This window comes from Phascolarctos cinereus, unplaced genomic scaffold, assembly GCF_003287225.1.
Source record: "Phascolarctos cinereus isolate Bilbo 61053 unplaced genomic scaffold, phaCin_HiC Scaffold_1;HRSCAF=81, whole genome shotgun sequence".
In the NCBI taxonomy this organism is placed as follows: Eukaryota; Metazoa; Chordata; class Mammalia; order Diprotodontia; family Phascolarctidae; genus Phascolarctos; species Phascolarctos cinereus.
In genome coordinates, this window is record NW_027555514.1 from 83,810,669 (window position 1) to 83,832,391 (window position 21,723).

At 36.7% G+C, this 21,723-nt stretch overlaps 1 protein-coding gene across 6 annotated transcripts in view; it reads right to left on the minus strand.

The window, feature by feature from the left end:
* DNAJB6 (DnaJ heat shock protein family (Hsp40) member B6) overlaps positions 1–21,723 on the minus strand; it is a 118,830-nt gene that overhangs the window by 87,283 nt on the left and 9,824 nt on the right. Inside the window, exon 2 of one of the 6 annotated variants that reach the window (XM_021009647.2) lies at positions 638–682. The exons of 4 other annotated variants lie outside the window; for them this stretch is intronic. The gene's annotated coding sequence lies outside the window, so the exon portion shown is untranslated. Of the gene's footprint in view, positions 1–637; positions 744–21,723 lie in introns of all 6 variants that reach the window. One more of the 6 variants, XM_021009645.2, reaches the window with a different exon arrangement.

Here is a 21,723-nt window from a genome sequence, read left to right on the forward strand (position 1 = left end):
GTTTGTTTTTTCCACCTCTTACAGTCCACCTTTACAAAGGTTATCAAGCACTTTATAAATTCGATCCTCATAATGGACCTAGACAGTACCATCTTATTTTAAAAAGAGGAAACAGAAGGGCTGAAGTTAAATGACTTGCCTTACATTCTTAAAGCGATTTAAGGAAGATGCAACCTAAGCTCAGGTCCTCTGAATCCAAATCATATTTCTATTACATTGTACTGCCTCTCCTATGCACTAATAAAATTGTGCCTCCTATCAGATTTCATTGCTCCATGTATGCAGAGATAATAGTGTATCATTTAACATAAATCCTACCCAAAACCTAGGACAACTATCCTGGGTTGACTATAGAAAACATCTCTGAACACAGGTACTTAAAACAAATATTTGATGAATTCAATTGTTGATAAAGATAATCACAGCATTTTAGAGCTGAAATGGAATTTCCATTAAATTCAATTTAACAACACAACCAGTTGCCCTTCGTTTTGCAGATGAAGTAGTAATAGAGAACAAAGGAACAACTATCTTTTATTCTCAAACTGAAATGATTCCCTATTTAGTAACTTTAGAATCAAATCTAAATATCTTTTATGTGGTATTTAAAGCCCTTCACAATATGGCTTCAACCTACCTTTACAGCCTTATTATTGTTCCCCTGAACCACCTTCAGTGATCTCTGAAAAATCAAACAGGAGAGGTATGCCTCAGGAGTGGAGATAGGCAAACAATCCCAATTTCTGGAAGGGGAAAAGGCAAATTCTTTAAATTATGGGCCAAAGATATACACAAAGCCTTGGCAAAAATTCTATAATACATAACTTTTTACAAGTTTGCAAGAACTTAAAAGGCAAGTAAACACTAACAGCCAGAATATGTCCATGAAAAACAGGTCACTTCTTTTGCTGACAGGGGGTTTACATGTTTTAACTCTGACATTGTTACAGGTGGCTCTTTTTCTTGGACAGTGATTTGTGTGATTAGTATGAAACCATTTCACAATTTTATGTCTTAATGTTAATTTCTGCCTGTAGGTAGGAAGAATGTTGGTGTGCCCCTTGATTGGGATTAGATACATTTACTACATATGATATACTAAATTGGAGATTCTCTTCCTAAATTGGAAGGGAACTTTTTTTTCCCTTTGAAGTAAAACATAACCCTTTGGATAATAGAGCTGAAAGGGACCTTAGTAGTCATTTAGTCCAGGCTTATCATTTTACATATAAAGAACTGAAGCACACAGAGTAAAGTGACTTGCTCAAGGTCCAACAGCTAAGTAGCAGATCACAATTTGAGGTTTCCACGTTCTCAGACATCAATCCAGTGTTCATTCTACTGTACCACATTATCCCTTAGTTAATTGTAACCTCCTAGTTGGCCTACTAAATGTTTAATAGTACTTTTTCCCCTTTGTAACTTTTGCAAACACCAAAGCCTACCCCAATTACTTACAAGATTGTTTTTTGAAAAGTTTATTAGCATGCATCAAAGCAGGCTGCCCGCTCTGAGACAAACTGTCACTTCTAAAATTAATGCATCTGTTATCCTTAGGATAATGAGAAATTATCCAAGACAAGATTCCTATCCAAGTAACAGCCACCTATGTCTCTAAGGTTACTGAGGGTATAGAATGTGTGCCAAGGCCACACTGCTCTCACTAAATGACTAACATTGTGGTCAAAAAAGACAAGCAGCACACTTAGCCAGCCTATTCTCTCAAAACCTTCAAGGCTGGCCTAAAGGTAACTATCTACACCAAAGTTAGATTTTCTGTGCATAAGCAAGAACTGCAACCTCAAATCTCATTCTCTCAATGTATATCATTTCCTAAACTCCACAATTCTGACCAAGATAACTTATAACATTCCCAGGAAGAACACTGGTAGCAGTGATGTATGTATGTACTAATAGCTTTCGTCATGCATACAGGTCTAGCCATATTACATTCTTCAATAAATCTAACTTACATATGAAATTTACAAGTCAATCTTTCTTACTTGTTAGTAGCATAGTGATTAGTGATTTAGCATCCTAAAGCTAACACAGAAAAATTTTACTGCTAACTCTGGAGAATGATAAAGGAATACCTCACTAGCCTCTGAAAATTATCCTCCCAAACCCACAAGATATTTTGCTAAAATGTTGTTGTGTTTAGATAACTCTCCCAATAATCTTGTGGGCAACATGGAACGATGAAAAACCACTGTGTAAAAGAATAATTCAATGCAAAGAGTAATGATTAAAGGATCATCAACACATAGCACAGTTATGAGGGGGGGCTTGTTCTGGCTCAACAGTTATCATTGATTTGGATGTAAGCATAAAAACCATGATTACAAATGTTCTGATGCTAGGGAGAATAACAAGTTTGTTTGATGACAGAAAAATATCAAAATATTTTACAGGCTAAAATCATAAGCCAAAGCTACTAAGATTTGTAAAAAGGACACATACTCTTGGGATAAAAAAAAAATTCCAGAAATACAAGAGGAAATGATTAGACAATAATTTCTGTGGAGAAAAATACCTACATAATAAGCAGATTCCAGTTCAATTAAAAGTGGGATCAAGTAACCTCTGAAGCCCCTTATAACTCTGTAAAACCTAAGATGCTGGTAGTCAGAAGCCCATGTTCTGCCACTGACTAGCTGTATGACCTTAGCAAATCACTTATCCTTTCTGAACATCAATTTCTTAATTTGTAAAATGATGGGATTGGAATATTCTAGATAGTGGACTTAGTCCTTTCCAATACTAAAATTCTATGATTCCACCTAATTACCAAAATTAAGTTACTTACAGTTAATTGTTAAGTTACTTACAATTCATTCATAAACATGACCAGACCTAAGAAATCAGAACAGTAGAGTTCAAAACCTGTTTTTAAAAAATTCCAGGGGCAGCTAGGTGGCGCAGCGGATAGAGCTCTGGCTTTGGAGTAAGGAGCACCTGAGTTCAAATCCAGCTTGAGACACTTGACACTTACTAGCTGTGCGACTCTGGGCAAGTCACTTAACCCTGATTGCCTCACCAAAAAGCCAAAAAAAAAAAAACTCCAAAGAAGGTTTGCAACTTAGTCTACTTGTTCACAGTGGAATATTAAAAGTATGATGTTCATACTGTCAAATTTCAATGTTACATGTGTCATATATATTATCGATACCTGTTTGTTTTTCAGGAACTGTACTTTTTAAAGGATTTTTTTTTCACTTGGCCATTAAAACTGACATTGAGAGATCTTTTAATTATGCAGGAGCTTTCCTGATTCCTAGATGCAGTTAAGTGGCACAAGATTCAGGAAGACTTAAATCCAAATACTCCTCAGATACTTACTAGCTATGTGACCCTGAGCAAATGACTGCTTTTCTTGAACTCAAGTTTCCTAATCTGAAAAATGGGGACAATAATAACATCAACCTCACAGAGTTGCTGTGAAGATCAAATGAAATAGCATATGTCAAAGCCCTCTGTAAATGTTAAAGCCTATAAAAAATATCAGCTATTTAACAATATTTCGTTTTGTTGATACCCCAACCTATGTCAAAAATTGTTTCAGCTCAGCTGATTCCAGTCACAGAACTAATCTTATAGTGTTGGACAGCAGGCATTCAAAAAATACTAACTGATTCTCTTAAACAGACAGCCTGATGTGATCAATCTCTGTAAACAAAAGCAAAAATTAAAAAAAAAAACCCACCCTATTATTTGGTCAAACAGTTCAAGTTTTAATTCAGTCTTATTATCTTCTATCCAGACATTAAATTACTTTTTTATGCTCCCTCTGTTGCTCTTAGGAAGAGGGCTAGATCTGCCACTTCAGCAGAAGTGCAACTTAATCACTCTGGGTCTCAGTTCCCTCATCTGTAAAATAAAGAGAATGGAAATAGGTGACCTCTAAATCCCCCTTCCAGTTCTTCATCTACAATCATCATTATCTCTCCTACAAAATATTGCGGATATGTACACAGCTGAAATATATATGTAAATTAAACAAGTGCCTTTTTCAGACCTCTAACAGAAGCTATCCCCATTTTAATAAATATTATGCACCAAAATAAATATCTAGCTATTTGTGTAAATAAAGAGAAGAATTTCTCACAAAATACTTGTGCCAACCATTATAACAGTTCCTTGCATTTGGCTAAAGTCAAAATGCTTAGAAAAAAAATGTAATCAAGGCTGTTGTCTGTCACCTCCTCAAAAGTCAGCATTGTTTATATAAATTATAAAACTTTCAGATTTTCCAAATTAGGAATGTTAGTACACGCATATATGTATGTTTTTAAAAATCAGTACCAATATCTCAGTGTGGTAATTTCCCAGGAAAAATATCTTTCTAATTCTACATTATAGTAGTTTAAATGCAACAGTATAACTAGGGGGTATGGAGCAGTACATCAGTCTGGGAATGGCCATATAATACAGGCTGTGGAACTACATGTAAAAATCCAGAAGCCATTCTCTACTATAGTTGAGAGAAGGCAAAGGTTGCCATTTTCAAAACTTGGCTGACATAAAAATTCCTCATCAGCCTCTGCTTAAATACTTGAGAGCAAGACAACTCCTACCAGAAATATCAAGTGTCCTAGCAGGCACTTTTTAAATAATACAACAATGAAGTTCTTTAAAAGTACAAAAGGCTTTCAAAAAAATTACAAAAGGCTGTGAGAATTAAAATGATTTATAACAATAATGGGCACTATACTAACGGAACAGAATACTAAATGTTATCTTAGTGGATATACTTGGACTACGAAGAATGATTAAGTCAAATAAATGAAAAGATAAATTGGAATGAAGGGAAGTACTTCTTGGCTATATTGATTCTACTCTTTCTAAATCTTTGACAGTACTTAATCTGTAATAATAAAAACATTTTTATTACAAATTTAAGAACCATCAACAAGCATAAATATTCAAAGAAATAGGCACAAATTTTTTAAACGATTGCTTGTGAAACCATAAACTGCAATACGTTTAATAATTTTTCTAAATGCTGTATTTGCATCCCCTTAATTTTGTGCATACTTCGTTTTTTATAGTTGTTGCTTAAAATGTATATTGCTCTTTTAGTTTTGTTCATTTTTCACATCTCTTTACATAAATCTCTCCACATTTTATTTTGTTATTTCTTATGGTATAACAAGATTCCACTACACTCATGTACTATTTCCTAACTGTTGGACACATCTGATTTTCCTGTATCTTGCCACTGTTATCAATAATCCTGATACAAACATTTTCGTACAGATAGATCTTTTTTTCCTTGTCATAACTAGTCCTACCACTAGATCAAAAGAGCCTATCTTATATTTCCATATTGATTCCAAATATAGCAACACACATCTCTATTATCATACACTACAGTTTAGCATTCAATTCTACAAGCCTACTATTTATTTTTTATTGTCTTATTTGTGTCAGTATTATGTCCTCAATTATATTTTAAGTTCCTTGAGGGAAGAGAACCATATATTATAGCACTTATCTTTAAAGGAAAGTAGCACACAGCTAGGCACAAGCTAAGTCAGATGTTACAGTGGATATTCCTTTTATATACTGAGACAGATTCAAAGGTTCTTAACCTGAGATTTGTAAGCTTTTTTAAAGACTATTTTGACAGCTGTATTTTGGTTTTGATAACTGTATAACTGTTTTCCTTTGTAATTCCTATAGTATTTTATGCATTTAAAAACATTATCCTGAGAAGTGATTCAAAGGTTTCACCAGATAGCGCCAAAGAAGTCCAGAAGTCCGTGACACACACAAAACTTTGAAACTCCTAAACTGAAGTCCCTTCCAAATCTATTAAGAAAAAATAAAATCCTCCATTTAAGGAGGGCACCCAGGCATTTCCCAGAAGGCTGCACTCCACTGGCATTCTCCATCATGCCCAGAAACATCTTTATCCTGAAGATCACTCCAGTCCTGTAACTTACATCTCAGAAATACCCTCTGCCCTCTGAGGCTCAGCCCTTCCCTGTAACTGGAGAGCTTTTCCCAGAACCTCCATTTAAGGAGAGGACCCAGGGTAGCCACTTCATTTCAAGTTGCACTCTCCTCTGAACTTCTCCATCATGCCCCCTTAGAGAATACTTTCTCTCCCTTCAGCTACCTTTTTTATGTTCAGCTTCACTAGTAGAATGTCTACTACTTGAGGTCAGGAACTGTCTTTCTTTTTGCTTGCACTTGTATTTTCAATGCTTAGCAACAGTGTCTGACCTATTATAGCAAGCATTTGATGTTTGTTGACCAACAACAGAACCAAAGAAAATGGCCAGTAAAAAGAACTGGAAGGAGGAATACCAACACCAACAACAACAACAGGCATTTGGTGAGTTCTACAAGTTGACTCATTTGAACCTAGCACAAAAGCATCTGTATTTGCTGTTTGTTCCTTCATTTGGTTCTATATTGTTAAACGCTAGGGGTTACTTAAGATTGAATTGCTTATTTCCTATGTTTACTGAAACAGTGAGCCCTCACGTTGGGCTTTGAGCTAGAAAGGCCTGCGTTCAAATCCCTCTCACAACTACTTAATAGTTCCGTCACAATCTGGCTGAGATCTGCTTTGGTAAAGGGAATTCCTATAACATGGACTTCTCTGTGGGTCAATGAAATCAAGTCTTTGGTTATTTAGGTTTAAAAGTTTATTTGCTTTTGTTAAATCACTGTTAAAACTTTAAAACATTTGTTATAACTATTTTAGAATCCTAACTATTTTAGTATTTTGGAATCCTAACTATTTTAGTATTTTGGAATCCTGATTTTATTCAACATACAAAATATTCCTCTCAGCTTATCATGTATAACTCTAGTAAGTTCCTCTATAAAGGAGATCTTCAAGCAAAGGCTGGATGAACATTTGTGGGATCTATAAGGGGAATTTTTTTTTCAGGTGTGGGCTCAACTAGACAGCCTCTGAGAATCCTTCCAACTCTGAAATTCTGTGATAAGCTCTCATCTGTATTTTCACATCACTGATAAAAGAGGTGAACAAAGAGGACCAAGGCAAGAACTCTGTGACTTGCCACCAGAGTCCTCTTACCTGACTAATCTATCCATTAATCAATATTCCAGATCAAATAATTAAACTAATTCTAAATCCCCTTAACTAAATCATCTAGTCCATCTCTCCATTTTAGTTATATGGCTTATAACAAATGATTTACTTATACTGCACCTAAAGTTTGCCATGTTTTGTAGAAACTACAATGAAAGTGTTGTCATCCTCATTTTATAGATGAGGAAAACTAAGAGCGACCTGCTGACAATCACAAAGGTAAAAGATTTGTCAAGAATTGATATTTGAACATGGATCTTCCCACTGCCCCAATTTTAGCACCAACTACACTGCCTCTCATGAGAGATTTTTGTCAAGTGTGCTGTTGCAAGGGAAAAGGTTTGAAATTAATATCATGGTGTTTCTCTTTTAATCTAGCAATCCACCCAGTCATTGGATCACCCCCTTCCCTTTCCAAACAAATATGTAGCCTTTTGATACCATTCTGCTACTGAAGAAAATCACTAGGTCTAAAATAATGTTACATAATCTCAACTAGGACGACAAAACAGCAATTTTTTCACACCTCCTTAATTTTCTCTCCCATTTACCACAGTTTATTCCAAACTACTTTGTCCTTCCTCAAAATCCTCCCATAGCACCCTCCCCCACCCTTTCCAACTGAGTAAAACTCACTGGAAAAAAAATCAGACACTTAGCCAGGGTATCTCCTTCTTCCTTCCACATCTCAAAAGTTTTTCCCCCAGGACCTCCTCCTCCTCAAATCTTATCTCTAATAAGGAAGAAGAGTCCTTTCTCCTAGCTAAGGCAAACCCCTCTACACACAGCCTTGATCCAATCCCTGTCTTCTCCAAGAGATTGCCCCCTCTAATATCCTATCTTCTATTTTCCCTATCTACTGATGCTTACAAACATACCCACATCTCCCCTATCCTTACAAAACTGTGACTTGGTCCTACCATCCCTGCTAGCTGATATCCTATAAACTCTCCTCCCCTTCTGGACTAAACTCCTTGAGGAAGCTATCTACAATCAGTTTCTCCATTTCCTCTCTTCAGTCTTCTAAACATTCTAAAATATAGCCTCCAACCTCAATCAATCAAAACTGCTCTCATCAAAATCACCAACAGTCTCTTATCTTAATTCGCATCTCAGTTCCCTCACTTTTAACGTCAGAGTCCCTTCCATCTCTAAATTCTATGCCCAAGCAAGCACTTGAGTGTATACTACGTGCCAGGTACTGTGAAAGGCACCTGGGACACAAATCAAAAGTGAGACACTCTTTTCCTCAAGAAGCTTATTACACTTTGAGGAACCTATGCTAACCTGAGTTAAAAATACATACAAAACAAGGGGGGAAGGGGTGGAATGGCAGCAAGAAAGGTCTCATTCAACTAGCATTAAGCACTGTGCTAGGTGGTGAAGAGAGAAAACAAAAATAACAAATTCAAACAGCCCTTGCCCAATAGGAAGACATAAAAGTAAACACAAAGTAAACACAAAACTCAGAAGAACCTTTTGAGCAGTCAGTGGTATCAAAATCAAATAGATTTTTAAAACCTTGGGTACAAGAATTGCCAAGTACTGTTTTTAATTTATTGTTGTTGATTATCGAATAATGAAAAAGGTACCATTTGAACTGAACTCTGAAGGATGTTAAGAATTCTAAGAGGTAGAAGTGGGCTTGACTACAACAAAAAGTTTGAAGAAGACTAATATAGAAAGAGTTTTTAAAATGCCAAGCAAAAGAGTTTGTACTTTTGAGTATCAAAATTTAGATACATAGAGGTTTCCCAAGAATTTTTTTTAAACAAAAGCCTAAATATTACTCCATCGGTAAACATTTATGAAGTGCCTACTATGTACTAAGCACTACAAGCCCATACCAGTAAATTCTCTAAACAGACTCCTTACACGGTCATTTAAAGTACTCCATAATCTTCAAACCTACCTTTCCAGCCTTGGAATATTACCTATTGCTAACAAAGATAACTCAAGGCCCTTCCAGGCCATTACTTCTGAATTCCAGACTCTGAGCTCAACTGCCTCTGGATATCTTCACTTGTATATCCCATTGGAATCTCCAACCCCAAGGATAGAGATAGCCACCATTTTGAACATGGGACGAACGACTTAACACGGGAAGGAGGAACATGGGATGAGCAGTTCAGAAAGAGTGTAACTCAGAAGAGCTGGACCAATCCTAGCTCTGATGGGAGGAGCAGGATCATACTAACAGTATAAAACTGGTTCTTGTGCCGAAAGGTGCGCCTCTACCACCAGAGGGCACACCTGATTCTTACAAGAACTCTAATAAACGATTCTTCTTTCACTCTAGACTTAAGTTATTAAGAGTGAAACTCCATCCAGCAGTGCTGAAACTGCCCTTCTAGCTCACTCCACTCTCCATCTGCAGCTCTGCCTCCTTTCAACCCCATGAAACAAGTCTCCATACCAGATACCTCCAGGTGACCCCCACTTCAGGCTTCCTTTTTCTGTGTGCAGTCATCCCCAGTTAGATAGTAAACTCCTTGAGGGCAAAACCTATCTTTTTTTTTTAATCTGTATCCCCAGCACAGAAGAGTGCTTTGCACATAGTGTTGAATAAATGTTTACTGAACTGAAATGAATTGAGTCTTTTCTCAATACTTAGCATTCATGACCTCTGCAGAATTTCACAGTTCATCCTTCTCCTAAAGAAAGTATACTTAAAAGTATACTATAAAGAAAGTATACTTTCTTTTCTCTGGGTGTTCAAGACACTACCTCCTCTTAGTTCTTCTACATCTCAAAGTCCCCCCATCGATACCCAGTTGCCTGACTGTGGGTATACACCAAGGTTCTGGATCCTGTTCTCTTCTCCCCATATAATACTCTCACTTGGTGACCTCAATTAGTTCTTATAGCTTTAATTGTCCACAACACAACTCCTTGTATTTTACCCACAAAAACCCTGCTCCTACACTGACCTTACCAATTGCTACTAAATACGACCAACCTTCCAGTCATCTAGAGTTATCCTTGATTTCTCACCTCCTTCGCCCCACATAGCCATATTGTTGCCATTGCTGTATCTTGTTGCCTCTGCATCCATAACAACTCTCGAATACGTGCCCTTCTATCCACTCACAGGGCAACCAACCTAGTTTAGGCCCCTCCTACCTCTTGTTCCTACTGCAAAAATCTAATAAATGTCCTGGTCTCAAATCTCTGCCCAAACCCATCCTCCACAAAGCTTACCAAAATGACATTCCCAAAGCAGAGTCAGATGCAAGCATGCCATTCTCCTACTAAACAGACTCCAAGGTCTCCTTATTACTTCTAAAATCAAATATAAACTCATCTTCTTGGAATCCTAAACTCTTCCCAACCTGGATCCAAACGACCTTTCTGGGTTTACTTCCATACATTACTCCCCTTCACGAATTCTTGAGTCCAGCCAAAATGACCTTTATGATATTCCTAACACTCAGTATTCCTTCTCCCATCTCTACACCTTTGAACAGCCCATCCCTCCATTCCTGGAATGAATTCCATTCCTCCTCTCACAACCTCTTTCCTTTCAAGTTCAGTTCATACATCATCTCCTACACAGTCTTCCCTGATCCAACCCCTAGTCACTATTGTTGTGAACTCTATATATCTACTCTACATATATACTGACATTTATGTGCATCCACTGTCTCTCCCCACCATATAACAAACATGATCCTTGAAAGCAGGAACCATTCCTCTGTTCTTTGTACCTCTAGCACATAGTACAGTTGTGCCACAGAGTAGGCACTTCATAAATATTTATGACATCCTAAAACAAAATCAACCAACAATTTTTAATTATTTACTGTATATGGGGCACCATGAGCTAGGGAACTAAAGATATTCAAAGATATTCCCTTTCATAAACTAGTAAAATAGGTAAAATACAGAAACAATCATTACATATTATGGAACTATATTAGAGAATCAAAACAAAATACTCTGATATCATATCAGAAACACATAAGGCTCCTTGGAGGAAGTTGTAGTCAGTTGGGCTTTCAAAAGCGGGTGGATAAAAAGAGAAATGGAGGGCATTATGGGGATAGAGAACAACGTAAAGCAGAAGTGTGGAAATGTAGTGTAATCTCCAATGAGATAAAGCTGGAAAGGAAGTTATTAGGATGGCATAGTAAAGGACCCTGAATGCCAGGCAAGGAGTTTGGACTTTATTTAGTAAGTTAACAGGGAGCCACAAAGGATTTTTTTTAAAGTACATAAGCAACACTTCAAACTCTACAAGAAACAAAGACTTTGAAAGCTATATGCAGGGTAAACTGGAAGGAGAGCGTTGAATGCCTTTATCAGGCTGTTGGCAGCACTAATAGTGACAACAGGGCAAGTAGGAAAAATACAACAGAAGACTTGATGGGGATTATATATGAAAAAGAAGAGAAAGTTAAAAGATAACCTTGTAGGGTAGGAACAATACCTTAAACCCTTGCCCCATGCAAGTTAGGCTAATTTTTCTTTAAAAGGTACTGAAACCATCCTCAAAATTGGATTGGGTCAGAGTTGACTAAAGGTTCAGGTTGTTAACATCACATTCTACTCGTCTGAATATAAAACAACCATGATGCAGAGGCTCCAAGCACCTCTCTGAGGCTTGGTGAACCACAACAGCAACTCAGGAAAAGGAGATTCAGTCAGCTGCATCAACTGGAAGTGTCCTCCCTATACAAGATGTCCCTGTGTATATATTTGTTGAATATCCTTCCTCTACTATGGCTAAGTAGATCTCCTTTTGTTAACTGCTGAAGGACCCAACCTAGCCTACAATTCCTTGTAACTCCAAGTTTAGAAAAATGAGAAACCAAATGAATTGTGATAACGGATGAAAATAAGAACTGGGAAGTAAGAGTGCTGCTGTAATATTCCCTGGTCAGACCACATTTAGAAGATTACAAATATTCAATTCTAAGCACCACATTTTAGGAAGGACATCACAGTTAACAGGCCAAAAATGACCCAATGATTTCAAATTCAAGTTCAAATGAAAATTAAATTTAATATGTACATTTGAGATGATGTTATATCAAATTTTAATGACTATGAATTCATAAATTATATATAGCTGTAAAGTGTTACTTAAGGTGGACCATTATTTTAAAAAATTTCAGAGGAAGGCCTAAAGTTCTCTACAGAGATTTATAGAGGGTCAGCTGGGTGGCACAGTGGATAGAATACTGGCCTTGAAATCAGGAGGACCCGAGTTCAAATCTGGTCTCAGACCAAACATTTGACACTCACTAGCTGTGTGACCCTGGGCAAGTCACTTAACTCCAACTGCATAAAAAAAAATGTTTTAAAAAAGAGCATTTATAGATAAAACATGAATAAGACAATCACAGAAAGTAAGAAAGGGGAGATAGGTTATCATCTGCACCAGGAGGTACACCCACACCAGTGAAACAAATTTACTGATATAGTAAGTATATAATATGGTAAATGTTTTGCATGATTGAATATGAATACCCTATATCAAATTGCTTACTGTCTCAAGGAACAGGGAGCTGAGAGAGGGAGAAAAATTAAACTCAAATTTTTTAAATGAATGTTAAAAATTGTCATTACATGAAACTAGAGAAAAATATTACTAAAAAAAGAAATATTAAGTATAAGTGTTCAAAGACAATGTAAAAAGTGTACTCTTAAATGAAGAGTTCTGCCTATTGGTTAAGAAACAAAATTTTAGACAGTAAACTTGAAGCACTCTATTCATAAAATTAAGTATTAGGTCATAGCTCAATTTTATCGTAATGCTGTCACTATTCAACATAGCTAATTTTGCTTCCTCTCTTCTTATAGCTGTCATATTCTTAGATACAGAAGCAAAATAGTCTCCTCCAAATATTTAACCATAGAGAAATAGAACTATGAAAGGCTTTTATTTTATAGTTCAGATGTCTCATACATAGGTGTTAAAATATTCTTGGTATAACATACAAAACACTCAAGATACAAAGATGAAATACTATAACAATCTCTGCCTTCAGGAAGGAGTTCACAATCTAGCAGAAAGGTAAGATGTATACAAACTACAATGTATTATATGATGATTTCGTGCATAGGTAACCTGAGAGATTCAAGAAGGGAAGAATTTATTGCAAACTATAGGCCCAGACATGGTTTTATGAACAGCTAGTAGTAGCCCAATTTGGCTACAGAGTACATGGAGGTTCAGAGACCAAAATGATGCTGGAAATAATGGTAACTTGGAGCTAAACAGTAGAAAGTTTTGAATGATAGGGTTAAAATAGTTCACGCTAAAAAAATAAAAATAAATAAATTAGTAACAAGCTATAAAGCAAGAAACAGCTACTGAATTAAGTATAGGTATGTCCCAGCCTGATCATTCCAATTATTTTTTTTAAAAGTACTTCAGTAGTAACTATCAGTCTAGAAATGAGATTATTGGGACCTTAACTAAAATAGAAATAGGAGATATGCTGGAGGTAGAATTAATTAAGACTTTGGCAACTAATTAGAGATGGAGATGTGTGAGAAGAGTAAAAAATAATGTCATGTGCAGAACCAGGAGAACATTGTACACAATAACAGCAACGCTGTGCGATGACTAATTTTGATAGACTTAGCCCTTTCTCAGCAATGCAAGGATCTAAGACATCTCCGCTATCTACATTCAAAGAAAGAACTATGGAGTCTGAATGCAGATTGAAGCATACTATCTGTTCCTTTTTTTTTCCTTCTGTTTTGTTTTGTCTCTTCTTTCTTAAGGTTCCTTCTATTGGTTCTAATTCTTCCTTACAACATGACTAATGTGAAAATATGCTTAATAAGAATGTATACGTACAGCCTGTATCAGATTGCATGCTGTCTTGGGGAAGGGAGAGGGAGAAAAATTTAAAACTCAAAAGCCTATGGAAGTGATTGTTGATAATTCAAAATAAATTTTAAAAATTTTTTAAAGTAATTTCAAGGTTTCATGCCTGGATGACTAGAAGAATGTCAGTATCATGAATAAACATTTCAAACAGTCTATGTTTTTTGGAGGGAAAACATACCCCCACTCCTTCATAAGTAATTTTTTTTAAAGTATACCACTGCCTCTACTGTTAACTTTAAAAATGTTTTACATTTCTTCCATTTAAGGAGAAACGACAGGACAGACATCTCAGATAATTCCTTATTTCCTACCCAGCAACATTCATTTTGGACATATTTGACTTCTCCACTACAGCCCAAGTAAATTCATCATTGATACATCTCATCTTGCAAGATCCACCTAATTACTCACACCTAATCAGTACCCTCTGACCCTCTGGCTGGAGGGTGAAGCCATAAACTCCATTTTAGGATAGGGAAAAGAAGAGACATTTCTTCATTTCTCACCAAGTAGCATTCTTCTGGACCTCTCTGACTTCTCTGGTAGATTTGACTTCTCCACCATGCCTCCTGTGTCCCATCCTCTTTTAACTATATTGTCTTCCCCATAAAGATCCTTGAAGTCAAGGGAGTTTTCTTTTTTTTCTATTTGTATCCTCAGATCACAGCACAGTACCCAACACCCACATAGTAGGCATTTAATGTTTACTGACTATTAAGTGCTTGTTATAAAGTTTCAAATAGAGATGAAGAGGCTACAAGCTGTGGATTGATGTGAGGTGTCAAAGAGTTTCCCACTCCCTTTTTTTCTAATTTAGAGAAGCCAGTAAGAATTGGATTCTCTGCTCAAGAATTGCCTTCACTTTAGAATCTGACTCTGCTACTTCTCTTGAGTAATCCAAAACAAACATTAGGAAGGTATGTACATGGAGCCCTGTATGGGGCTCATCAGTATGGGGATCTACCCAAGTATTTTAAGTAGCAAACTGAGATCTTCCTACAACTGCACTTTCCCAATGGATTCACTATTCTAATCAAACTCATAGTATGTTATTCCCTTTCATTTCTAGGATTTTAATCCTAGTTGAGATTGATCCCAGAGATCTTCAGTCCCACCATTAGCTCCTACTCCTCTTTCTCATTTCTACAGTAAGAATATTCTTTTTCCAAACACCATGACTGAGGTCAACAATTATGGGTCAAAGCAGCTTCTGTGATAGTCAAATGAATTCAAAACACCTAAATCCAGTCAAAAGAAATTACACTTAAGAGTCCTGGTGGCAGAGCCAAGATGGCAGAGTAAAAGCAGTGACTTGCTTGAGCCCTCCCCCAAATCCCTCCAAATACCTGTAAAAAATGGTTCTAAACAAATTCTAGAGCAGCAGAACCCACAAAAAGTCAAAGTGAAACAAATTTCCAGCCCAAGACAACCTGGATGGTTGATAAGAAAGGTCTATTGTGCCAGGCTGGGAGACGAGCCCAGTTCAGCATGGGCCAAGCAGGCAAAGATCAGGCCTCAGCAGAATGAATCAAAGGAAGCTGTGGCAGTTTCCAGATTACTCAACCCACAAACACCAAAGACAACTTAGAAAGGTCAGTTGGAAAAGTCTGTGACTGTCTGGTGAGACAGATGCTCACTCCCATCCCCAGTCCCAGAGCAGCCCTGGGGCAGTGGCTGCTTCCAGAGCTCTCCGCCCACAGACACACAGGAATCAAGTGGCTGATCAGAGAGGGATTGCAGGGATCCCTTTGCTGGTGCTGAGGCAGGATTCTCTTGCTTTGCCCATCCGTGGATCTGAGTTGCAGTTCTGGGTGGTGGTCCTGGGGTGAGAAGAAGTGCTGGTGTGGAGGAAATCTTCCTCACAGTTCCAAGACTGAAAAGAGTGCTTGTGGTCATTCACAGACCAGAGTACAGGCCAGGAAAGGAGTAAACACCTCACCCTTGATCATACCAACTGGGAAGAACTGAAAATTCACAGGTCCCAAGAAGTATCTCTGAAAACAGCTGCACAAAACCACTGAAGCTTGGGATAGTACATCCTCCATAATGGAGGCAGATCCCTACCTTAAGAGTTTAAAACTCAAGTAACTGGCTGGGAATGTGAGCAAACTGCAAAAAAGGTAAGATCATATAATCTTACTTTGGTGACAAAGGAGATCAAAACACACAACCAGAAGAAGACAACAAAGTCAAAGCTCCTACATCCAAAACCTCCAAGAACAATATGAATCAGTCCCAGGCCATGAAAGAGCTCAAAAAGGAGTTTGAGAAGCAAGTAAGAGATGTAGAGGAAAAACTAGGATGAGAAATGAGAGTGACAAAAAAAGCATGAAAAACAAGTCAATAGCTTGCTAAAGGAGACCCAAAAAAATACTGAAGAAAATAACATCTTAAAAATTAGACTAACCCGAATGGAAAGAGGTCCAAAAAGCCAATGAGGAGAAGAATGCCTTCAAAAGCAGAATTGGCCAAATGGAAAAAGGAAGTCCAAAAGCTCACTGAAGAAAATACTTCCTTAAAAATTAGAATGAGCAAATGGAAGCTAATGACTTTATGAGAAATCAAGACATTGTAAAACAAAACCAAAAGAATGAAAAAATAGAAGACAATGTGAAATATCTCACTGGAAAAACAACTGACCTGTAAAATAGATCCAGGTGAGATCATTTGAAAATTACTGGACTATCTGAAGGCCATGATCAAAAAAAGAGCCTAGACATCATATTTCAAGAAATTATCAAGGAAAACTGCCCTGATATTCTAGAACCAGAGGGTAAAATAGAAATTGAAAGAATCCACCAATCACCTCCTGAAAGAGATCCCCAAAGGAAAACTCCTAGGAATATTATAGCCAAATTCTAGAGTTCCCAGATCAAGGTAAAATATTGCAAGCAGCCAGAAAGAAACAATTCAAGTATTGTGGAAAAAATCAGGATAACACAAGATTTAGCAGCTTCTACATTGAGGGACTGGAGGGCTTGGAATATAATATTCCAGAGGGCAAAGGAGATAGGATTACAACCAAGAATCACCCACCCAGAAAAACTGAGTATAATCCTTCAGGGGGAAAAAACACACATTCAGTGAAATGGAGGATTTTCAAGCATTCTTGATCAAAAGACTAGAGCTGAATAGAAAAGTCAACTTCCAAATTCAAGAGAAGCATGAAGAGGTAAATAGTAAAGAGAAATCATAAGGGGCTTATTAAGGTTGAACTGTTTACATTCCTGCACAGAAAGATGATATTTGTAACTCATGAGACCTTTGTCAGTACTAAGATAGTTGGAGGGAAAAAATGAGAGAGAGAGAGAGAGAGAGAGAGAGAGGGCACAGGGTGAGTTGAAGATGAAGGGGTGATGTCTGAAGAATAAAATTAAGGGGTGACAGAGGATTATAGTGAGAGAAGAAAGGGAGAGGTAGAATGGTGTAAATTAGCTCACATAAAACATAGGAAAGGCTTTTACAATGGAGAAGTGGAGGAAGGTGAGAGCAAATGCATGAATCGTATTCTCATTGGATTTAGTTTAAGGAGGGAATAACATACACCCTCAATTGGTATGGAAATCTATCTTACACTACGGAAATTGGGGGGAAGGGGATAAAAGGGTTGGGGGAGAGATGATAGAGGGGAGGCAGATTGGGGGAGGGGGTAATCAGAAGCAAATATTTCTGACGAATGACAGGGTCAAAAGAGAAAAAAAAACAGAGGGCGGGATAGGATGAAGGGAAATATAGTTAGTTTTCCACAGCATGACTACAATGGAAGTGTTTTGCATGACTACACAAGTATAACCTGTATCAAGTAGCTTGCCTTCTCAGTGAGGGTGGGGGGAGAGAGGCAGGGACACAGAAAAATCTGGAACCTGAAATTTTAAAAACAAATGTTAAAAAAAATTGTTTTCACATGCAACTGGGAAATCAGATATACAGGCAATGGGGCATAGAAATCTATCCTGCCCTACAGGAAAATAGAAAGGGAAGAGGATAAGAGAAGGGGGGGTGGTGATAGAAGGGAGGGAAGATTAGGGGAAGGGGTATTCAGAATTCTTGGGGTTGGGAGAGGGACGAGATGGGGAGAAAATGTGGAACGCAAAATCTTGTGGATGTAATGTTGAAAACTAAAAATAAATAAATTAATAAAGCTTTAAAAAAAGAATCTTCTTTCTACATAAAGATGCAAGTTTAGTACCATCAGCAATAAAAATCAGTAAAAGGGGTACCTTCTTATCCTGCCTAGAAACCTCACCCAGAAATAAGTGCCTGAAGTTGTGTTATCACAAGATTGCAGATTTCCAGATGAAAGGGACCTGCCTTAGAGTTTAGAAGATCATAAATTTAGATTGTGAAGCAACCTCAGAGGTCATCTTGTCCAACTCCCTCCCAGTTTTAAAGTTCAGGAAATTAAGGGCCAGGGAGCAGAAGTGATTTGCCCAAGGTAACAAAAGCAGTATATGGAAGATATGTATGTGATCTGAACTCATCCTCTGACTCTGGCAGTTTCCACTTCATGATAAAATAACCCATCAACCACATGAAGAATATTCAGATATTAAAGTGTGAGTGTTTCAAATCCCAAGAAAAGTCTCCTTCTGTGAAGCTCCTCTAAAAAATTTTTTGAAAAAATTTTTTTTAAGTTTTTTTCAGGACTATGCCCCCCAAATCACTAAACTCTGAACATCCTTTAACCTAGTAAATCACTAAGAGGCCTATACTACAAAAGAGGTCAAAGAAAAAAGGAAAAGGACCCACATGTATAAAAAATATTTATAAAAACTCTTTGTTGTTGTAAAGAACTGAAAACTAAATGAGTGTCCCCATGTACTGGGTAATGGCTAGACAAGTCATGTTATACGAATACAAGGAATATGACTATGAGGTAATAACTAACAAAATGGTTTCAAAGAAACATAGAAAGACCTATACAAACTGATGCAGAACCAAAAGAATTTATACAAGAGCAACTTGATTAAGTATATTTATTACAAGTCCTTTCTTTTATTTTTCTTCAATGGAGATGGGTGGAATGATGGGGGAGGGAAAAGGGAAAGCTGAGAGTAATAGAAATTGGATAGCAAAAAACAAAACCTAAAGAAGCAGGTCAATGAGGCATTGTTTCTAAAAGCACAGAAGAAAAAGAAAACAAAAAAGGCTTAAAAGAGCAAAGATAATCAGGGTAGTTTGAAAACTATAGGTTAAATTTACTATATACCTAAACAGAAAACCAAGCTGTACATATAACAGATCTGTAGTTTCATGTACAATCTTTTTCTGTTCTAATGTGTATAAGAAATGATAATTTTATTTTTCATGTTTAAATTCCTCCACTAATAACTCTGGACATCTTTCTCCCTGAAAGATGCTTTCCCTCCCTTCTCCTCCAACTTTTCAGCTTCCTTTTAGGGGTTGTCTTCCTCATAAGAATATAAGCTCTTGGATAAATATGTATAGTAAGGTCTTACATAGATATATATGAATGTACATGTCTATAAATGCATATTATTATAGATATCTAAGTATATGCATATGTAAGTAAGCATATGTATATGTATGTGGTATGTATACATAGCTTTGTGTATGTGTGTGCACACATATATGTATATGTATACATATAAACATATCTGAACTTAACTGCTGGGGGCAGGGGGAAGGGGGAGGTACGAGGAAGGAAGGAAAAAAGAACATAGTAAAAAGTGCACAGCAGAGAACAAAAGAAAACTTACAAGGAAGCAAAAAAAAAAAAGATGGACAGCTCTCAACACAATGTATAGTATTTATTATATAAGTTCCTTGAAATGGAAATTTATTACTGTATAAGTTGAATCCTCTCTTACATCCTGCTGTATACGTGGCAATGCTTTTTTTTCTTTTATTTTGTATTGAAGTTTATAATGTTTCTTTTTATTTTCTTATTGTGTATTTAAATTTCAGTGTTTAGGTCTAAAATAATTTTTTTAAGATCATCAATATAAACAGAAAAAAAAATAACCCCCTTAAGAACAGGAACTTCTTTTTGCTTCTATTTCTAATTCCCTTCTCTTCCCTCTTCAGCACAGTAATAGGCACAAAGTGCTCAATTAAAATGCTTGCTGTTGACTACTTTTTGTTAAAGTTTTTCAAGGGAAAGTACTCTCACATCTGTATATTTCTTGTAATGGACATCTGTGAGACTCATCTAAATATTATTACAGATTTTAACTTATAAACTTTGCTGAAGCAAAGACTTCCTATACTTGCAACAGAGAAAAATAGAAATCTTTGTAAAAAGACAACTGGTCAAAGAGACCCAACCATTTGCTGCAAAATTAAACATACTAGCAAAAAATAAACAGACTAGCAAAGCCAAGAATTACAGAGACATTTGTTGGCCAATGCACTAATGTAGTGTGGTATGAAAATCAACAAATGAAATGAATCACAGCTTTCAATAAATTCAATGTACTACTTTCAGTACTGTGAAATTTTTTGAGGAAGATATAAGGTTTAATATTTATTGACCTTGTCACACAATCAAGCAACTGAACTCAAGCTAATTAACTGAGGTGTGATTAAACAATACCTACCACCTGTGCAGCTAGGTGGGACCTAGGATAGAACACTGGCCCAGGAGTCAGGAAGACCTGAGTTCAAATCCATCCTCAGACACTTACTTAGCCTCGGAAGGATAATATTTACACCCTCAGTGCTCTCCAGTCACTCTGGACTAAGGGGTCTTCAGCCAATAAGGCAGGTGGATCCAAAGACTCACCCAAAAGAAATCTCAATGGGCTGATATCCTAAACCACAAATCAGAATTTCCCAGTAAGGAGATACAGGAAGAAAGCAGGAGTATTACTACTTTCTCCATTTAAGGCCAGACACACACAGGAGTCCCCCTAAAGAGCCTCACAAACCTGTATCCTAAAGGTTTGAGATTAAAATAGCTTCTCTTCAACAAAAAAGGTAGGGGCCCCATGCCACAGTGATTTTAGAAGGCTTTTTAATAACTGAAATCACACCTGAATTCGATTCCCTATTCAGTTCTAGCACCCAGTAGCACTACCTATGGAAACTAAAGATCCTGAAGACTGCAAAAATGGCAAACAGTATTTTTTAAACCAAAAATAATGACACAAATGACACAATTTAAAAGGTAAAGTAGTCTTCAGGTCTGCAGAATTCTAATATTGTCAAATCACTATTTCTAACTTAATAAAAAGTAAACAAAGGTTCACGAATACAGTTTTTGCTTGATCTATAAAAATTCTTTAAAACAGGTAGGCAAACATTACTTAAGCAAAAATACAGTTACAACATTTAAGGTGGGGAAAGTTGTGAATTATCTAAAATAAAGTTATTAAAGCATCACTTCCCAAGTTCTGATTTCCCATTTTTAACAAGTAAACTGGATCATCCCTATCAATGCTTCTTCCTATCTATACTCAACCAGTAAGTATTCAAACTTCACTTGACCCTATCTTCCCCCACTTCAAGTATCGTACCATATAATTGCTTTCTCCTCTCTTCAATCCTCTTATTTGCTACAAACAGTAAATCAATTCTCCCCTGACCTCTATTTTTTGATGAAGACTAAGATGAAGACATCCGAGGCAACAAAATCCAAATATATTAAACAAGACAAAATACGATTTCTAATGAAAGCCTTCAGTATGAGCTTTTAAGTTTTAAGTTCCTGTAGATCTATTAATAGGTGGCATTTAAAGTTCATAACCCATTTCTAGCCCTTTCCTACTTGTCCAAACTTCTTAGTACATTACTCTGATCTAAACACACTCCATGATCCAGTCATACTGGTCAACTCTTTACACATTCC